The following is a 17748-nucleotide window of genomic DNA, read 5'->3' as shown; positions in this document are numbered from 1 at the left end:
ATATGAATTATTGTGAACATTTTTATTGATGTTATAAAAGCGTTATGAAAGTGGAAAATCTCTTACAAAATCATCCATGAAAGGGGCAGTGTCTTCAGGGAAATCCGCCCCCTTTTAAAGTCGTGCAACAAATCGACGAATCAGCTCCAGCTCTCCCTCCCTCCCCTCTCTCTCTCTCTCTCTGAGGGCTGTACAGCTGGCAATGTACAGACAGACGGGATGAACGTCAATTGGTTAGGAGGTCCAAGCCCCGCACACTGAACGCTTCTAATAAGGTGCATCAAGACGAAACCATTTCAATTTTTATTTTCTCAACGTTTGAAAACATTAGAGAAAATAACATTTAGTATAGAAGTCTATCCCTGGAACCATCTAAACCCGTTATAAAACTTCCGAGGCTGGACACGTTGTAACCGGTAAGTTCAAGCATTTTCCGTTAGGGTAAAACAAAAGTCATCGGGGCAGTGATGTGGTACTTGCTAAGATACATCTCCTCATTCTTCCTTTCCATAATTATACATTTTACAAATGTAGACGAACTACTTGGTAACATTTGAAACTTTCAGGTTGTGGTTTGAGAAAGATGAGCATCTACTTGAACCTACATGAGCTAGACAGACGGCTGGAAAGTTAGACAGCTGGATAGTAATTTATAGGTCCCATGCCGTGTCTGGGATATTATCAGCACAGGTAATGATAGCTGTCTTTTTAGATCTGTCCCAAAAGCAAGTCTGTCCTGTCTAACACAGAACCATCATATTGGTGTTGTAATGCTAATGACTACAATATTGGTGTGTAGTCTGAATCTTCGTGCCAGAGGAAATTCTCACGTATTAATCTGCCATTTGCCTGTAAAGTGTCCTGATAACGTATATAATAGTAGTAACCGTGTAGCGTTAATAGCCTTATTTCATTAATTGTCCTTTGGAGATAGAGAGCAACCTGGTCTCAGAGCATCTCGTATTATTCTGCACGTAAATCCAAGGGAGAGAGGGCTTCAAGTGGTTTCCACTAGATAACACAGCCACAAAGTCAACATTCGCAACAATTGCTTTTTGGTCTTACTTTAGGGTTCGGTATAAGGTTATGGTTTGGTGAAAATAAGAGTTTAACAAAGATAAATTGAATAAATGGGTGGGGTTTAGCCATAATTATGACTTTGTGTCTGTTAACTAGTCACGATCACTTCAAATGTTGAAATGACTGATTTTCTTTCAAGCGCTTTTGCCTGTCACTCAAAGGGCATTTTTTTACAAACCTATCTTAGCGCTGGCTGTAGGGTTATAGGTCCGGGGGTGTGTCTGAAATATTTTTGCTATTTTCACTGCTGGAATAATGAGCGCAATAGCTGGTGGTTGTGCGAAAAGGGGGTACCTAATCAGTTGTCCAACTGAATGTATTCAACTGAAATGTGTCTTCTGCATTTAACCCAACCCCTCTGAATCAGAGAGGTGTGTCTTCCACGTTTAACCCAACCCCTCTGAATCAGAGAGGTGTGTCTTCCACGTTTAACCCAACCCCTCTGAATCAGAGAGATGTGTCTTCCACGTTTAACCCAACCTCTCTGAATCAGAGAGGTGTGTCTTCCACTTTTAACCCAACCCCTCTGAATCAGAGAGGTGTGTCTTCCACTTTTAACCCAACCCCTCTGAATCAGAGAGGTGTGTCTTCCACTTTTAACCCAACCCCTCTGAATCAGAGAGGTGTGTCTTCTGCATTTAACCCAACCCCTCTGAATCAGAGAGGTGTGTCTTCCACGTTTAACCCAACCCCTCTGAATCAGAGAGGTGTGTCTTCCACGTTTAACCCAACCCCTCTGAATCAGAGAGGTGTGTCTTCCACGTTTAACCCAACCCCTCTGAATCAGAGAGGTGTGTCTTCCACGTTTAACCCAACCCCTCTGAATCAGAGAGGTGTGTCTTCCACGTTTAACCCAACCCCTCTGAATCAGAGAGGTGTGTCTTCCACGTTTAACCCAACCCCTCTCATTCAGAGAGGTGTGTCTTCCACGTTTAACCCAACCCCTCTCTGAATCAGAGAGGTGAGGGGGGCTGCCTTTAATCAACATCCACGTCTTCAGCGCCCAGGGAACAGTGGGTTAACTGCCTTGCTCAGGGGAACAGTGGGGTTAACTGCCTCGTTCAGGGGAACAGTGGGTTAACTGCCTCGTTCAGGGGAACAGTGGGTTAACTGCCTTACTCAGGGGAACAGTGGGGTTAACTGCCTTGTTCAGGGGAACAGTGGGTTAACTGCCTCGTTCAGGGGAACAGTGGGTTAACTGCCTCGTTCAGGGGAACAGTGGGTTAACTGCCTCGTTCAGGGGAACAGTGGGTTAACTGCCTCGTTCAGGGGAACAGTGGGTTAACTGCCTCGTTCAGGGGAACAGTGGGTTAACTGCCTTGTTCAGGGGAACAGTGGGTTAACTGCCTCGTTCAAGGGAACAGTGGGGTTAACTGCCTCGTTCAGGGGAACAGTGGGTTAACTGCCTCGTTCAGAGGAATAGTGGGTTAACTGCCTCGTTCAGGGGAACAGTGGGTTAACTGCCTCGTTCAGGGGAACAGTGGGTTAACTGCCTCGTTCAGGGGAACAGTGGGTTAACTGCCTCGTTCAGGGGAACAGTGGGTTAACTGCCTCATTCAGTGGAACAGTGGGTTAACTGCCTCGTTCAGGGGAACAGTGGGTTAACTGCCTCGTTCAGGGGAACAGTGGGTTAACTGCCTCGTTCAGGGGAACAGTGGGTTAACTGCCTCGTTCAGGGGAACAGTGGGTTAACTGCCTCGTTCAGGGGAACAGTGGGTTAAGTCAGGGGGTTAACTAGCTGAATGGGGAACAGTGGGTTAACTGCCAGCTCAGGGAACAGCTGGGTTAACTGGAGTCAGGGGAACGGTGGGTTAACTGCCTCGTTCAGGGGTAGTGGGTTAACTGCCTTGTTCAGGGAACAGTGGGTTAACTGCCTCGTTCAGGGGAACAGTGGGTTAACTGCCTCGTTCAGGGGAACAGTGGGTTAACTGCCTCGTTCAGGGGAACAGTGGGTTAACTGCCTCGTTCAGGGGAACAGTGGGTTAACTGCCTCGTTCAGGGGAACAGTGGGTTAACTGCCTCGTTCAGGGGAACAGTGGGTTAACTGCCTTCGTTCAGGGGAACAGTGGGTTAACTGCCTGTTCAGGGAACAGTGGGTTAACTGCCTCGTTCAGGGGAACAGTGGGTTACTGCCTTGTTCAGGGGAACAGTGGGTTAACTGCCTCGTTCAGGGGAACAGTGGGTTAACTGCCTTGTTCAGGGGAACAGTGGGTTAACTGCCTCGTTCAGGGGAACAGTGGGTTAACTGCCTCGTTCAGGGGAACGGTGGGTTAACTGCCTTGTTCAGGGGAACAGTGGGTTAACTGCCTTGTTCAGGGGAACAGTGGGTTAACTGCCTCGTTCAGGGGAACAGTGGGTTACTGCCTTGTTCAGGGGAACAGTGGGTTACTGCCTTGTTCAGGGGAACAGTGGGTTACTGCCTCGTTCAGGGGAACGGTGGGTTAACTGCCTTGTTCAGGGGAACAGTGGGTTACTGCCTCGTTCAGGGGAACAGTGGGTTACTGCCTCGTTCAGTGGAACGGTGGGTTAACTGCCTTGTTCAGGGGAACAGTGTGTTAACTGCCTTGCTCAGCCGAGGACTACCGTTGATATGGCCTTATTGGACGGAATCATTTGAATATGTTTGGAGGAGCTCGTCTTTGGTAACTAGACAACGGCTCTCTTTGGAAATGGGGATGTAGCCTGTACACTGCAGGTAGGGTATACTAGCTGAATGGAGTAGCCTATACACTACAGGTAGGGTATACTAGCTGAATGGAGTAGCCTATACACTACAGGTAGGGTATACTAGCTGAATGGAGTAGCCTATACACTGTGGGTAGGGATACTAGCTGAATGGAGTAGCCTATACACTGCAGGTAGGGATACTAGCTGAATGGAGTAGCCTATACACTGCAGGTAGGGATACTAGCTGAATGGAGTAGCCTATGGACATATAGTCTACATGGTTTATGTTCCCTGATGGACATATAGTCTACATGGTTTATGTTCCCTGATGGACATATAGTCTACATGGTTTATGTTCCCTGATGGACATATAGTCTACATGGAGGGGTTTATGTTCCATGATGGACATATAGTCTACATGGAGGGGTTTATGTTCCCTGATGGACATATAGTCTACATGGTTTATGTTCCCTGATGGACATATAGTCTACATGGTTTATGTTCCCTGATGGACATATAGTCTACATGGTTTATGTTGCCTGATGGACATATAGTCTACATGGTTTATGTTCCCTGATGGACATATAGTCTACATGGTTTATGTTCCATGATGGACATATAGTCTACATGGTTTATGTTCCCTGATGGACATATAGTCTACATGGAGGGGTTTATGTTCCCTGATGGACATATAGTCTACATGGTTTATGTTCCATGATGGACATATAGTCTACATGGTTTATGTTCCCTGATGGACATATAGTCTACATGGTTTATGTTCCCTTATGGACATATAGTCTACATGGTTTATGTTCCCTGATGGACATATAGTCTACATGGTTTATGTTCCCTGATGGACATATAGTCTACATGGAGGGGTTTATGTTCCATGATGGACATATAGTCTACATGGAGGGGTTTATGTTCCCTGATGGACATATAGTCTACATGGAGGGGTTTATGTTCCATGATGGACATATAGTCTACATGGTTTATGTTCCCTGATGGACATATAGTCTACATGGTTTATGTTCCCTGATGGACATATAGTCTACATGGTTTATGTTCCCTGATGGACATATAGTCTACATGGAGGGGTTTATGTTCCCTGATGGACATATAGTCTACATGGAGGGGTTTATGTTCCTTGATGGACATATAGTCTACATGGTTTATGTTCCTTGATGGACATATAGTCTACATGGAGGGGTTTATGTTCCCTGATGGACATATAGTCTACATGGTTTATGTTCCTTGATGGACATATAGTCTACATGGAGGGGTTTATGTTCCCTGATGGACATATAGTCTACATGGTTTATGTTCCCTGATGGACATATAGTCTACATGGTTTATGTTCCCTGATGGACATATAGTCTACATGGTTTATGTTCCTTGATGGACATATAGTCTACATGGAGGGGTTTATGTTGCCTGATGGACATATAGTCTACATGGTTTATGTTCCCTGATGGACATATAGTCTACATGGTTTATGTTCCCTGATGGACATATAGTCTACATGGTTTATGTTCCCTGATGGACATATAGTCTACATGGTTTATGTTCCATGATGGACATATAGTCTACATGGTTTATGTTCCCTGATGGACATATAGTCTACATGGTTTATGTTCCCTGATGGACATATAGTCTACATGGTTTATGTTCCATGATGGACATATAGTCTACATGGAGGGGTTTATGTTCCCTGATGGACATATAGTCTACATGGTTTATGTTCCCTGATGGACATATAGTCTACATGGTTTATGTTCCCTGATGGACATATAGTCTACATGGAGGGGTTTATGTTCCCTGATGGACATATAGTCTACATGGTTTATGTTCCCTGATGGACATATAGTCTACATGGTTTATGTTCCCTGATGGACATATAGTCTACATGGTTTATGTTCCTTGATGGACATATAGTCTACATGGAGGGGTTTATGTTGCCTGATGGACATATAGTCTACATGGTTTATGTTCCCTGATGGACATATAGTCTACATGGTTTATGTTCCCTGATGGACATGTAGTCTACATGGTTTATGTTCCCTGATGGACATATAGTCTACATGGTTTATGTTCCCTGATGGACATATAGTCTACATGGTTTATGTTCCCTGATGGACATATAGTCTACATGGTTTATGTTCCATGATGGACATATAGTCTACATGGTTTATGTTCCCTGATGGACATATAGTCTACATGGTTTATGTTCCCTGATGGACATATAGTCTACATGGTTTATGTTCCCTGATGGACACATAGTCTACATGGGGGGTTTATGTTCCCTGATGGACATATAGTCTACATGGTTTATGTTCCCTGATGGACATATAGTCTACATGGTTTATGTTCCCTGATGGACATATAGTCTACATGGTTTATGTTCCCTGATGGACATATAGTCTACATGGGGGGGTTTATGTTCCCTGATGGACATATAGTCTACATGGTTTATGTTCCCTGATGGGCATATAGTCTACATGGTTTATGTTCCCTGATGGACATATAGTCTACATGGTTTATGTTCCCTGATGGACATATAGTCTACATGGTTTATGTTCCATGATGGACATATAGTCTACATGGTTTATGTTCCCTGATGGACATATAGTCTACATGGTTTATGTTCCATGATGGACATATAGTCTACATGGTTTATGTTCCCTGATGGACATATAGTCTACATGGTTTATGTTCCCTGATGGACATATAGTCTACATGGTTTATGTTCCCTGATGGACATGTAGTCTACATGGTTTATGTTCCCTGATGGATATATAGTCTACATGGTTTATGTGCCCTGATGGACATATAGTCTACATGGTTTATGTTCCCTGATGGACATGTAGTCTACATGGTTTATGTTCCCTGATGGACATATAGTCTACATGGTTTATGTTCCCTGATGGACATATAGTCTACATGGTTTATGTTCCCTGGTGGACATATAGTCTACATGGAGGGTTTTATGTTCCATGATGGACATATAATAGTCTACATATAGAGGTTATGCTGGTTATAATAATGTAATAGCCTACATAGAGAGGTTATGCTGGTTATAATAATGTAATAGTCTACATAGAGAGGTTATGCTGGTTATAATAATGTAATAGTCTACATATAATAGAGGTTATGCTGGTTATAATAATGTAATAGCCGTCATAGATAAATGGGATGCTCCCAAACTGGATCTTTATTAACAGCTTTGGTGATTAAGATTTATTTTAGTGGTCTCACGATCCACTCACGATCCAATCACGATCCACTCACGATCCATTCACGATCCAATCCCTTGATGGTAGTCTTGACTGCTTGGCGAATGCATTGGGCAGGACAAAAACACACAGTGTTCATTGAGAGGAGGGGAGGCTATGCTTGGTTTTAATCAAATTGAACTAAATTGGTAAAAAAAAAAAATGTTTTTATTTGACAAAATATTAGGTTTTTGGGCACAAAATGCACATCTCTCTTTCCATGTGCATATGGGCACTGTGTGTTACGGTTGGATAGGCTGTCAAATGTCAAATTCACGCCATAGCCAATCACGTTATCGCTAAGATCAGGTTTTGGTGGTCTTAAACATCCCCATCAGCGCTGCCTGAATTTGGTACTTTGGAGCACGTTTTGAAGGACACGTCTCAGATATTGCCACTCCTCCCACCTCAGCGCAAGCCAGCTCATATAAAACAGGTAAAATACCAATCCTGGTACTAGAAAACAGATGAGGCCGTCTTTAACAGGTCTCCGTCTCTGTCTCTCTCTCCCATTCACTCTGTCCCTCTCTCCGTCTCTCCATCTCTGTCTCTCTCTCCCATTCACTCTGTCCCTCTCTCTGTCTCTCCATCTCTGTCTCTCTCTCCCATTCACTCTGTCCCTCTCTCTGTCTCTCCATCTCTCTCTCTCTCTCCCATTCACTCTGTCCCTCTCTCCGTCTCTCCATCTCTCTGTCTCTCTCTCCCATTCATTCTGTCCCTCTCTCCATCTCTCCATCTCTCTGTCTCTCTCTCCCATTCACTCTGTCCCTCTCTCCGTCTCTCAATCTCTCTGTCTCTCTCTCCCATTCACTATCTGTCCCTCTCTCCGTCTCTCCATCTCTCCGTCTCTCTCTCCCATTCACTCTGTCCCTCTCTCCGTCTCTCCATCTCTCTGTCTCTCTCTCCCATTCACTCTGTCCCTCTCTCCGTCTCTCCATCTCTCTGTCTCTCTCTCCCATTCACTATCTGTCCCTCTCTCCATCTCTCCATCTCTCTGCCTCTCTCTCCCATTCATTCTGTCCCTCTCTCCGTCTCTCCATCTCTCTGTCACTCTCTCCCATTCACTCTGTCCCTCTCTCCGTCTCTCCATCTCTCTGTCTCTCTCTCCCATTCACTCTGTCCCTCTCTCTGTCTCTCCATCTCTCTGTCTCTCTCTCCCATTCACTCTGTCCCTCTCTCCGTCTCTCCATCTCTCTGTCTCTCTCTCCCATTCACTCTGTCCCTCTCTCCGTCTCTCCATCTCTCTGTCTCTCTCTCCCATTCACTCTGTCCCTCTCTCCGTCTCTCCATCTCTCTGTCTCTCTCTCCCATTCACTCTGTCCCTCTCTCCGTCTCTCCATCTCTCTGTCTCTCTCTCCCATTCACTATCTGTCCCTATCTCCGTCTCTCCATCTCTCCGTCTCTCCGTCTCTCTGTCTCTCAATCTCTCTGTCTCTCAATCTCTCTCTCTCTCTCTCTCTCTCTCTCTCTCTGCCATTCATTCTCTGTCCCTCTCTCCATCTCTCTGCCTCTCTCTCCCATTCATTCTCTGTCCCTCTCTCCATCTCTCTGTCTCTCTCTCCCATTCACTATCTGTCCCTCTCTCCGTCTCTCCATCTCTCTGTCTCTCTCCCATTCATTCTCTGTCCCTCTCTCCATCTCTCTGTCTCTCTCCCATTCATTCTCTGTCCCTCTCTCTGTCTCTCCATCTCTCTGTCTCTCTCTCCCATTCACTCTGTCCCTCTTTCCGTCTCTCCATCTCTCTGTCTCTCTGTCCCATTCACTATCTGTCCCTCTCTCTCCTTCTCTCACTCAATTAAATTTCAATTCAAAGGGCTTTATAGGCATATGCCAATGCAAAGTGAAATCTTTCATTATTTATACTTCTTTTTTATTTATACATTTCTTTTCTTAACTGCGTTGTTGGTTAAGGGCTTGTAAAGTAAGCATTTCAACAATATTATTCAGCTCGTGACAAATTACATTTGATTTGAAATGAAAAGTAAACATTACACTCACAAAAGTATTAAAATAGACATGTCCAGTGTTATATTATTGACTATATACGGTGTTGTAACAATGTGAAAATAGTTCATGTACAAAAGGGAAGATAAATAAACAGATAAATATAGGTTGTTTTTGAAATGGTGTTTGTGTCCCACTGGTTGCCCTTTTCAAATCAAATCAAACTTTATTTGTCAAATGCGCCGAATACAACAGTGATATGCCAATGTACTGGGCCGTACGCACTGCCCTCTGTAGTGCCTTGCGGTCAGAGGCCTAGCAGTTGCCATACCAGGCAGTGATGCAACCAGTCAGGATGCTCTCGATGGTGCAGCTGGAGAACCTTTTGAGGATCTGAGGACCCATGCCAAGTCTTTTCAGTCTCCTGAGGGGGAATAGGCTTTGTCGTGCTCTCTTCACGACTGTCTTAGTTTCTGTCTTAGTTTCACATGGCAACGGGCCACAAATCTTGCTCCTGTGACTGCACACTGTGGCATTTCACCTAATAGATATGGCAGTTTGTCAAAATTGCATTGGTTTTCTAATTTGTGGGTCTGTGTAATCTGAGGTCAATATGTGCCCTTATATGGTCATATATTTGGCAGCTCAGTTTTCACCTCATTTTGTGGGCAATGTGCTCATTGCCTGTCTTCTCTTGAGAGCCAGGTCTCGCTACGGCAACCTCTCTCAATAGCAAGGCAATGCTCACTGAGTCTGTACATAGTCATGTGTTCTGCCACTGGGTACCCTCTGTTTAGGGCCATATCACATTCCACTTTGATCTGTTTTTGGTAATTCTTTCCAATGTGTCAAGTAATCATGATTTGGTTGGGTCTAATTGTGTTGCTGTCCTGGGGCTCTGTGGGGTCTAATTGTGTTGCTGTCCTGGGGCTCTGTGGGGTGTGTTTGTGTTGCTGTCCTGGGGTTCTGTGGGGTCTGTTTGTGTTGCTGTCCTGGGTCTCTGTGGGGTCTGTTTGTGTTGCTGTCCTGGGTCTCTGTGGGGTCTGTTTGTGTTGCTGGCCTGGGGCTCGGTGGGGTGTGTTTATGCTGAGGTAGGCCTTGCGAAAGTATTCGGCCCCCTTGAACTTTGCGACCTTTTGCCACATTTCAGGCTTCAAACATAAAGATATAAAAGTGTATTTTTTTTGTGAAGAATCAACAACAAGTGGGACACAATCATGAAGTGGAACGACATTTATTGGATATTTCAAACTTTTTTAACAAATCAAAAACTGAAAAATTGGGCGTGCAAAATTATTCAGCCCCTTTACTTTCAGTGCAGCAAACTCTCTCCAGAAGTTCAGTGAGGATCTCTGAATGATCCAATGTTGACCTAAATGACTAATGATGAAAAAATACAATCCACCTGTGTGTAATCAAGTCTCCGTATAAATGCACCTGCACTGTGATAGTCTCAGAGGTCCGTTAAAAGCGCAGAGAGCATCATGAAGAACAAGGAACACACCAGGCAGGTCCGAGATACTGTTGTGAAGAAGTTTAAAGCTGGATTTGGATACAAAAAGATTTCCCAAGCTTTAAACATCCCAAGGAGCACTGTGCAAGTGATAATATTGAAATGGAAGGAGTATCAGACCACTGCAAATCTACCAAGACCTGGCCGTCCCTCTAAACTTTCAGCTCATACAAGGAGAAGACTGATCAGAGATGCAGCAAAGAGGCCCATGATCACTCTGGATGAACTGCAGAGATCTACAGCTGAGGTGGGAGACTCTGTCCATAGGACAACAATCAGTCGTTTATTGCACAAATCCTAGGTAGGTATAGGTGCATAGGTAGGTATAGGTAGGTATAGGTAGGTATAGGTGTATAGGTAGGTATATAGGTAGGTATATGTGTATAGGTATATAGGTAGGATATAGGTAGGATTAGGTATATAGGTAGGTTTAGGTATATAGATAGATTTAGGTATATAGGTAGGTGTAGGTATATAGGTAGGTATAGGTATATAGGTAGGTGTAGGTATATAGGTAGGTATATAGGTAGGTATAGGTATATAGGTAGGTATAGGTGTATAGGTAGGTGTAGGTATATAGGTAGGTATAGGTAGGTATAGGTAGGTGTAGGTATATAGGTATATAGGTAGGTATAGGTAGGTATAGGTAGGTATAGGTAGGTGTAGGTGTATAGGTGTATAGGTAGGTATAGGTGTATAGGTAGGTGTAGGTATATAGGTAGGTATAGGTATATAGGTAGGTGTAGGTATATAGGTAGGTGTAGGTATATAGGTAGGTGTAGGTATATAGGTAGGTATAGGTATATAGGTAGGTATAGGTGTATAGGTATATAGGTAGGTGTAGGTATATAGGTGTATAGGTATATAGGTAGGTGTAGGTATATAGGTAGGTGTAGGTATATAGGTATATAGGTAGGTATAGGTATATAGGTAGGTATAGGTGTATAGGTATATAGGTAGGTGTAGGTATATAGGTAGGTATAGGTATATAGGTAGGTATAGGTATATAGGTAGGTGTAGGTATATAGGTAGGTGTAGGTATATAGGTAGGTGTAGGTATATAGGTAGGTGTAGGTATATAGGTAGGTATAGGTATATAGGTAGGTATAGGTATATAGGTAGGTATAGGTATATAGGTAGGTGTAGGTATATAGGTAGGTATAGGTATATAGGTAGGTATAGGTGTATAGGTAGGTATAGGTGTATAGGTATATAGGTAGGTATAGGTATATAGGTAGGTATAGGTATATAGGTAGGTATAGGTATATAGGTAGGTATAGGTGTATAGGTAGGTATAGGTGTATAGGTAGGTATAGGTGTATAGGTATATAGGTAGGTTTAGGTATATAGGTAGGTGTAGGTATATAGGTAGGTATAGGTATATAGGTAGGTATATAGGTAGGTGTAGGTATATAGGTAGGTATAGGTGTATAGGTAGGTATAGGTGTATAGGTAGGTATAGGTGTATAGGTATATAGGTATATAGGTAGGTATAGGTATATAGGTAGGTATAGGTATATAGGTAGGTGTAGGTATATAGGTAGGTATAGGTATATAGGTAGGTATAGGTATATAGGTAGGTTTAGGTATATAGATAGATTTAGGTATATGTGTATAGGTATATAGGTAGGTATATAGGTAGGTATAGGTATATAGGTAGGTATAGGTGTATAGGTATATAGATAGATATAGGTATATAGGTAGGTATATAGGTAGGTATAGGTATATAGGTAGATTTAGGTATATAGGTGTATAGGTATATAGGGATTTAGGTATATAGGTAGGTTTAGGTATATATGTAGATTTAGGTATATAGGTAGGTTTAGGTATATAGGTAGATTTAGGTATATAGGTAGGTGTAGGTATATAGGTAGGTGTAGGTATATAGGTAGGTATATAGGTAGGTATAGGTGTATAGGTAGGTGTAGGTATATAGGTAGGTATAGGTATATAGGTAGGTGTAGGTATATAGGTAGGTGTAGGTATATAGGTAGGTGTAGGTATATAGGTAGGTATAGGTATATAGGTAGGTATAGGTGTATAGGTATATAGGTAGGTGTAGGTATATAGGTGTATAGGTATATAGGTAGGTGTAGGTATATAGGTAGGTGTAGGTATATAGGTGTATAGGTATATAGGTAGGTGTAGGTATATAGGTGTATAGGTATATAGGTAGGTGTAGGTATATAGGTAGGTGTAGGTATATAGGTAGGTGTAGGTATATAGGTAGGTATAGGTATATAGGTAGGTATAGGTATATAGGTAGGTATAGGTATATAGGTAGGTGTAGGTATATAGGTAGGTATAGGTATATAGGTAGGTATAGGTGTATAGGTAGGTATAGGTGTATAGGTGTATAGGTAGGTATAGGTATATAGGTAGGTATAGGTATATAGGTAGGTATAGGTATATAGGTAGGTATAGGTGTATAGGTAGGTATAGGTGTATAGGTAGGTATAGGTATATAGGTAGGTATAGGTATATAGGTAGGTATAGGTATATAGGTAGGTTTAGGTATATAGATAGATTTAGGTATATAGGTAGGTGTAGGTATATAGGTAGGTATATAGGTAGGTATAGGTATATAGGTAGGTATAGGTGTATAGGTATATAGGTAGGTATAGGTATATAGGTAGGTATATAGGTAGGTGTAGGTATATAGGTAGATTTAGGTATATAGGTAGGTGTAGGTATATAGGTAGGTATAGGTATATAGGTAGGTATAGGTGTATAGGTAGGTATAGGTGTATAGGTATATAGGTAGGTATAGGTATATAGGTAGGTATAGGTATATAGGTAGGTATAGGTATATAGGTAGGTATAGGTATATAGGTAGGTATAGGTATATAGGTAGGTATAGGTATATAGGTAGGTATAGGTATATAGGTAGGTGTAGGTATATAGGTAGGTATAGGTATATAGGTAGGTATAGGTGTATAGGTAGGTATAGGTGTATAGGTATATAGGTAGGTATAGGTATATAGGTAGGTATAGGTATATAGGTAGGTATAGGTATATAGGTAGGTATAGGTATATAGGTAGGTATAGGTATATAGGTAGGTATAGGTATATAGGTAGGTATAGGTATATAGGTAGGTATAGGTATATAGGTGTATAGGTATATAGGTAGGTATAGGTATATAGGTAGGTATAGGTATATAGGTAGGTATAGGTATATAGGTAGGTATAGGTGTATAGGTAGGTATAGGTGTATAGGTATATAGGTAGGTATAGGTATATAGGTAGGTATAGGTATATAGGTAGGTATAGGTATATAGGTAGGTATAGGTGTATAGGTAGGTATAGGTATATAGGTAGGTATAGGTATATAGGTAGGTGTAGGTATATAGGTAGGTGTAGGTATATAGGTAGGTATAGGTGTATAGGTAGGTATAGGTGTATAGGTATATAGGTAGGTATAGGTATATAGGTAGGTATAGGTATATAGGTAGGTATAGGTATATAGGTAGGTATAGGTATATAGGTAGGTATAGGTATATAGGTAGGTTTAGGTATATAGATAGATTTAGGTATATAGGTAGGTGTAGGTATATAGGTAGGTATATAGGTAGGTATAGGTATATAGGTAGGTATAGGTGTATAGGTATATAGGTAGGTATAGGTATATAGGTAGGTATATAGGTAGGTGTAGGTATATAGGTAGATTTAGGTATATAGGTAGGTGTAGGTATATAGGTAGATTTAGGTATATAGGTAGGTTTAGGTATATAGGTAGATTTAGGTATATAGGTAGGTTTAGGTATATAGGTAGGTGTAGGTATATAGGTAGGTATAGGTAGGTATAGGTTTATAGGTATATAGGTAGGTGTAGGTAGGTATATAGGTAGGTATAGGTATATAGGTAGGTTTAGGTATATAGGTAGATTTAGGTATATAGGTAGGTGTAGGTATATAGGTAGGTGTAGGTATATAGGTAGGTATATAGGTAGGTATAGGTATATAGGTAGGTATAGGTGTATAGGTATATAGGTAGGTATAGGTATATAGGTAGGTATATAGGTAGGTGTAGGTATATAGGTAGATTTAGGTATATAGGTAGGTGTAGGTATATAGGTAGGTATAGGTATATAGGTAGGTGTAGGTATATAGAAGGTATAGGTATATAGGTAGGTATAGGTATATAGGTAGGTATATAGGTAGGTGTAGGTATATAGAAGGTATAGGTATATAGGTAGGTGTAGGTATATAGGTAGGTATAGGTATATAGGTATATAGGTAGGTATATAGGTGTATAGGTATATAGGTAGATTTAGGTATATATAGGTGTAGGTATATAGGTAGGTGTAGGTATATATAGGTATAGGTAGGTATAGGTATATAGGTAGGTGTAGGTAGGTATATAGGTAGGTATAGGTATATAGGTAGGTATAGGTGTATAGGTATATAGGTATATAGGTAGATTTAGGTATATAGGTAGGTGTAGGTGTATAGGTAGGTATAGGTATATAGGTAGGTATAGGTATATAGGTAGGTATAGGTATATAGGTAGGTATAGGTATATAGGTAGGTATAGGTATATAGGTAGGTATAGGTGTATAGGTATATAGGTAGGTATATAGGTAGGTGTAGGTATATAGGTAGGTATAGGTAGGTATAGGTATATAGGTAGGTATAGGTAGGTATAGGTATATAGGTAGGTATAGGTGTATAGGTATATAGGTAGGTGTAGGTATATAGGTAGGTATAGGTGTATAGGTATATAGGTAGGTATATGTGTATAGGTATATAGGTAGGTATAGGTAGGTATAGGTATATAGGTAGGTGTAGGTATATAGGTAGATATAGGTAGGTATAGGTATATAGGTAGGTATAGGTAGGTATAGGTATATAGGTAGGTTTAGGTATATAGGTAGGTATAGGTATATAGGTAGGTATATAGGTAGGTATATAGGTAGGTGTAGGTATATAGGTAGGTATAGGTATATAGGTAGGTATATAGGTAGGTATAGGTATATAGGTAGGTATAGGTATATAGGTAGGTATAGGTGTATAGGTAGGTATAGGTGTATAGGTAGGTATAGGTGTATAGGTATATAGGTAGGTATAGGTATATAGGTAGGTGTAGGTATATAGGTAGGTATAGGTATATAGGTAGGTATAGGTATATAGGTAGGTGTAGGTATATAGGTAGGTATAGGTGTATAGGTAGGTATAGGTGTATAGGTATATAGGTGTATAGGTATATAGGTAGGTATAGGTATATAGGTAGGTATAGGTATATAGGTATATAGGTAGGTATATAGGTAGGTGTAGGTATATAGGTAGGTATAGGTATATAGGTAGGTATAGGTATATAGGTAGGTATAGGTATATAGATAGATTTAGGTATATAGGTAGGTGTAGGTATATAGGTAGGTATAGGTATATAGGTAGGTATAGGTGTATAGGTATATAGGTAGGTATAGGTATATAGGTAGGTATATAGGTAGGTGTAGGTATATAGGTAGATTTAGGTATATAGGTAGGTGTAGGTATATAGGTAGATTTAGGTATATAGGTAGGTTTAGGTATATAGGTAGATTTAGGTATATAGGTAGGTTTAGGTATATAGGTAGATTTAGGTATATAGGTAGGTGTAGGTATATAGGTAGGTGTAGGTATAAGGTCAGGTAAATTAGGTATAGGTATATAGGTACCTGTATGCATGGTATATAGGTAGGTATAGGTATATAGGTAGGTATATAGGTAGGTGGGATACAGTGGATTTTATCCCAGGTAGGTGCACCATCACCAGGTAGGTACCCTCCCATAGGTAGGCCCAGGTATATAGAACTATAGGTATATAGTTAGGTGTAGGTATATAGGTAGGTATATAGCTAGGTGTAGGTATATAGAAGGTATAGGTATATAGGTAGGTGTAGGTATATAGAAGGTATAGGTATATAGGTAGGTATAGGTATATAGGTAGGTATATAGGTAGGTATAGGTATATAGGTAGATTTAGGTATATAGGTAGGTGTAGGTATATAGGTAGGTGTAGGTATATAGGTAGGTATAGGTAGGTATAGGTATATAGGTATATAGGTAGGTGTAGGTAGGTATATAGGTAGGTATAGGTATATAGGTAGGTATAGGTATATAGGTAGGTATAGGTGTATAGGTATATAGGTAGGTATATGTGTATATAGGTAGGTATATGTGTATAGGTATATAGGTAGGTATAGGTAGGTGTAGGTATATAGGTAGGTATAGGTATATAGGTAGGTATAGGTAGGTGTAGGTATATAGGTAGGTATAGGTGTATAGGTATATAGGTAGGTGTAGGTATATAGGTAGGTATAGGTGTATAGGTATATAGGTAGGTATATGTGTATAGGTATATAGGTAGGTATAGGTAGGTATAGGTATATAGGTAGGTGTAGGTATATAGGTAGGTATAGGTATATAGGTAGGTATAGGTATATAGGTAGGTATATAGGTAGGTATAGGTATATAGGTAGGTATATAGGTAGGTTTAGGTATATAGGTAGGTATAGGTATATAGGTGTATAGGTATATAGGTAGGTATAGGTATATAGGTAGATTTAGGTATATAGGTAGGTGTAGGTATATAGGTAGGTGTAGGTATATAGGTAGGTATAGGTAGGTATAGGTATATAGGTATATAGGTAGGTGTAGGTAGGTATATAGGTAGGTATAGGTATATAGGTAGGTATAGGTATATAGGTAGGTATAGGTGTATAGGTATATAGGTAGGTATATGTGTATATAGGTAGGTATATGTGTATAGGTATATAGGTAGGTATAGGTAGGTGTAGGTATATAGGTAGGTATAGGTGTATAGGTATATAGGTAGGTGTAGGTATATAGGTAGGTATAGGTGTATAGGTATATAGGTAGGTATATGTGTATAGGTATATAGGTAGGTATAGGTAGGTATAGGTATATAGGTAGGTGTAGGTATATAGGTAGGTATAGGTATATAGGTAGGTATAGGTAGGTATATAGGTAGGTTTAGGTATATAGGTAGGTATATAGGTAGGTATATAGGTAGGTGTAGGTATATAGGTAGGTATAGGTATATAGGAGGTAGGGTAGGTGTAGGTATATAGTGTAGGTATATAGGTAGGTATAGGTATATAGGTAGGTAGGTATAGGTATAGGTATATATAGGTAGGTTTAGGTATATAGGTAGGTATAGGTATAGTTTCCCGTGTGTTATAGGGCATGTATTTCCAAACTGGGGTAATGCCATCGGGGTACGCCAAATAAAATATGCAGGGGTTATGTTATAACCTGTTTCAAGATTGT

General features: G+C 40.8%; 1 pseudogene; it reads left to right on the top strand.

Annotated features, from left to right (window-relative positions):
- The first annotated feature begins 213 nt into the window (after window positions 1–213).
- The window catches only part of LOC135508546 (lysyl oxidase homolog 3B-like), a 117637-nt pseudogene continuing 100102 nt past the window's right edge, over window positions 214–17748 (top strand).

Source organism: Oncorhynchus masou, chromosome 21 (assembly GCF_036934945.1).
Source record: "Oncorhynchus masou masou isolate Uvic2021 chromosome 21, UVic_Omas_1.1, whole genome shotgun sequence".
Lineage (NCBI taxonomy): Eukaryota > Metazoa > Chordata > Actinopteri > Salmoniformes > Salmonidae > Oncorhynchus > Oncorhynchus masou.
The sequence above is the reverse complement of the archived record's forward strand: the minus strand, read 5'-3'. Positions and strand labels throughout refer to the sequence as shown.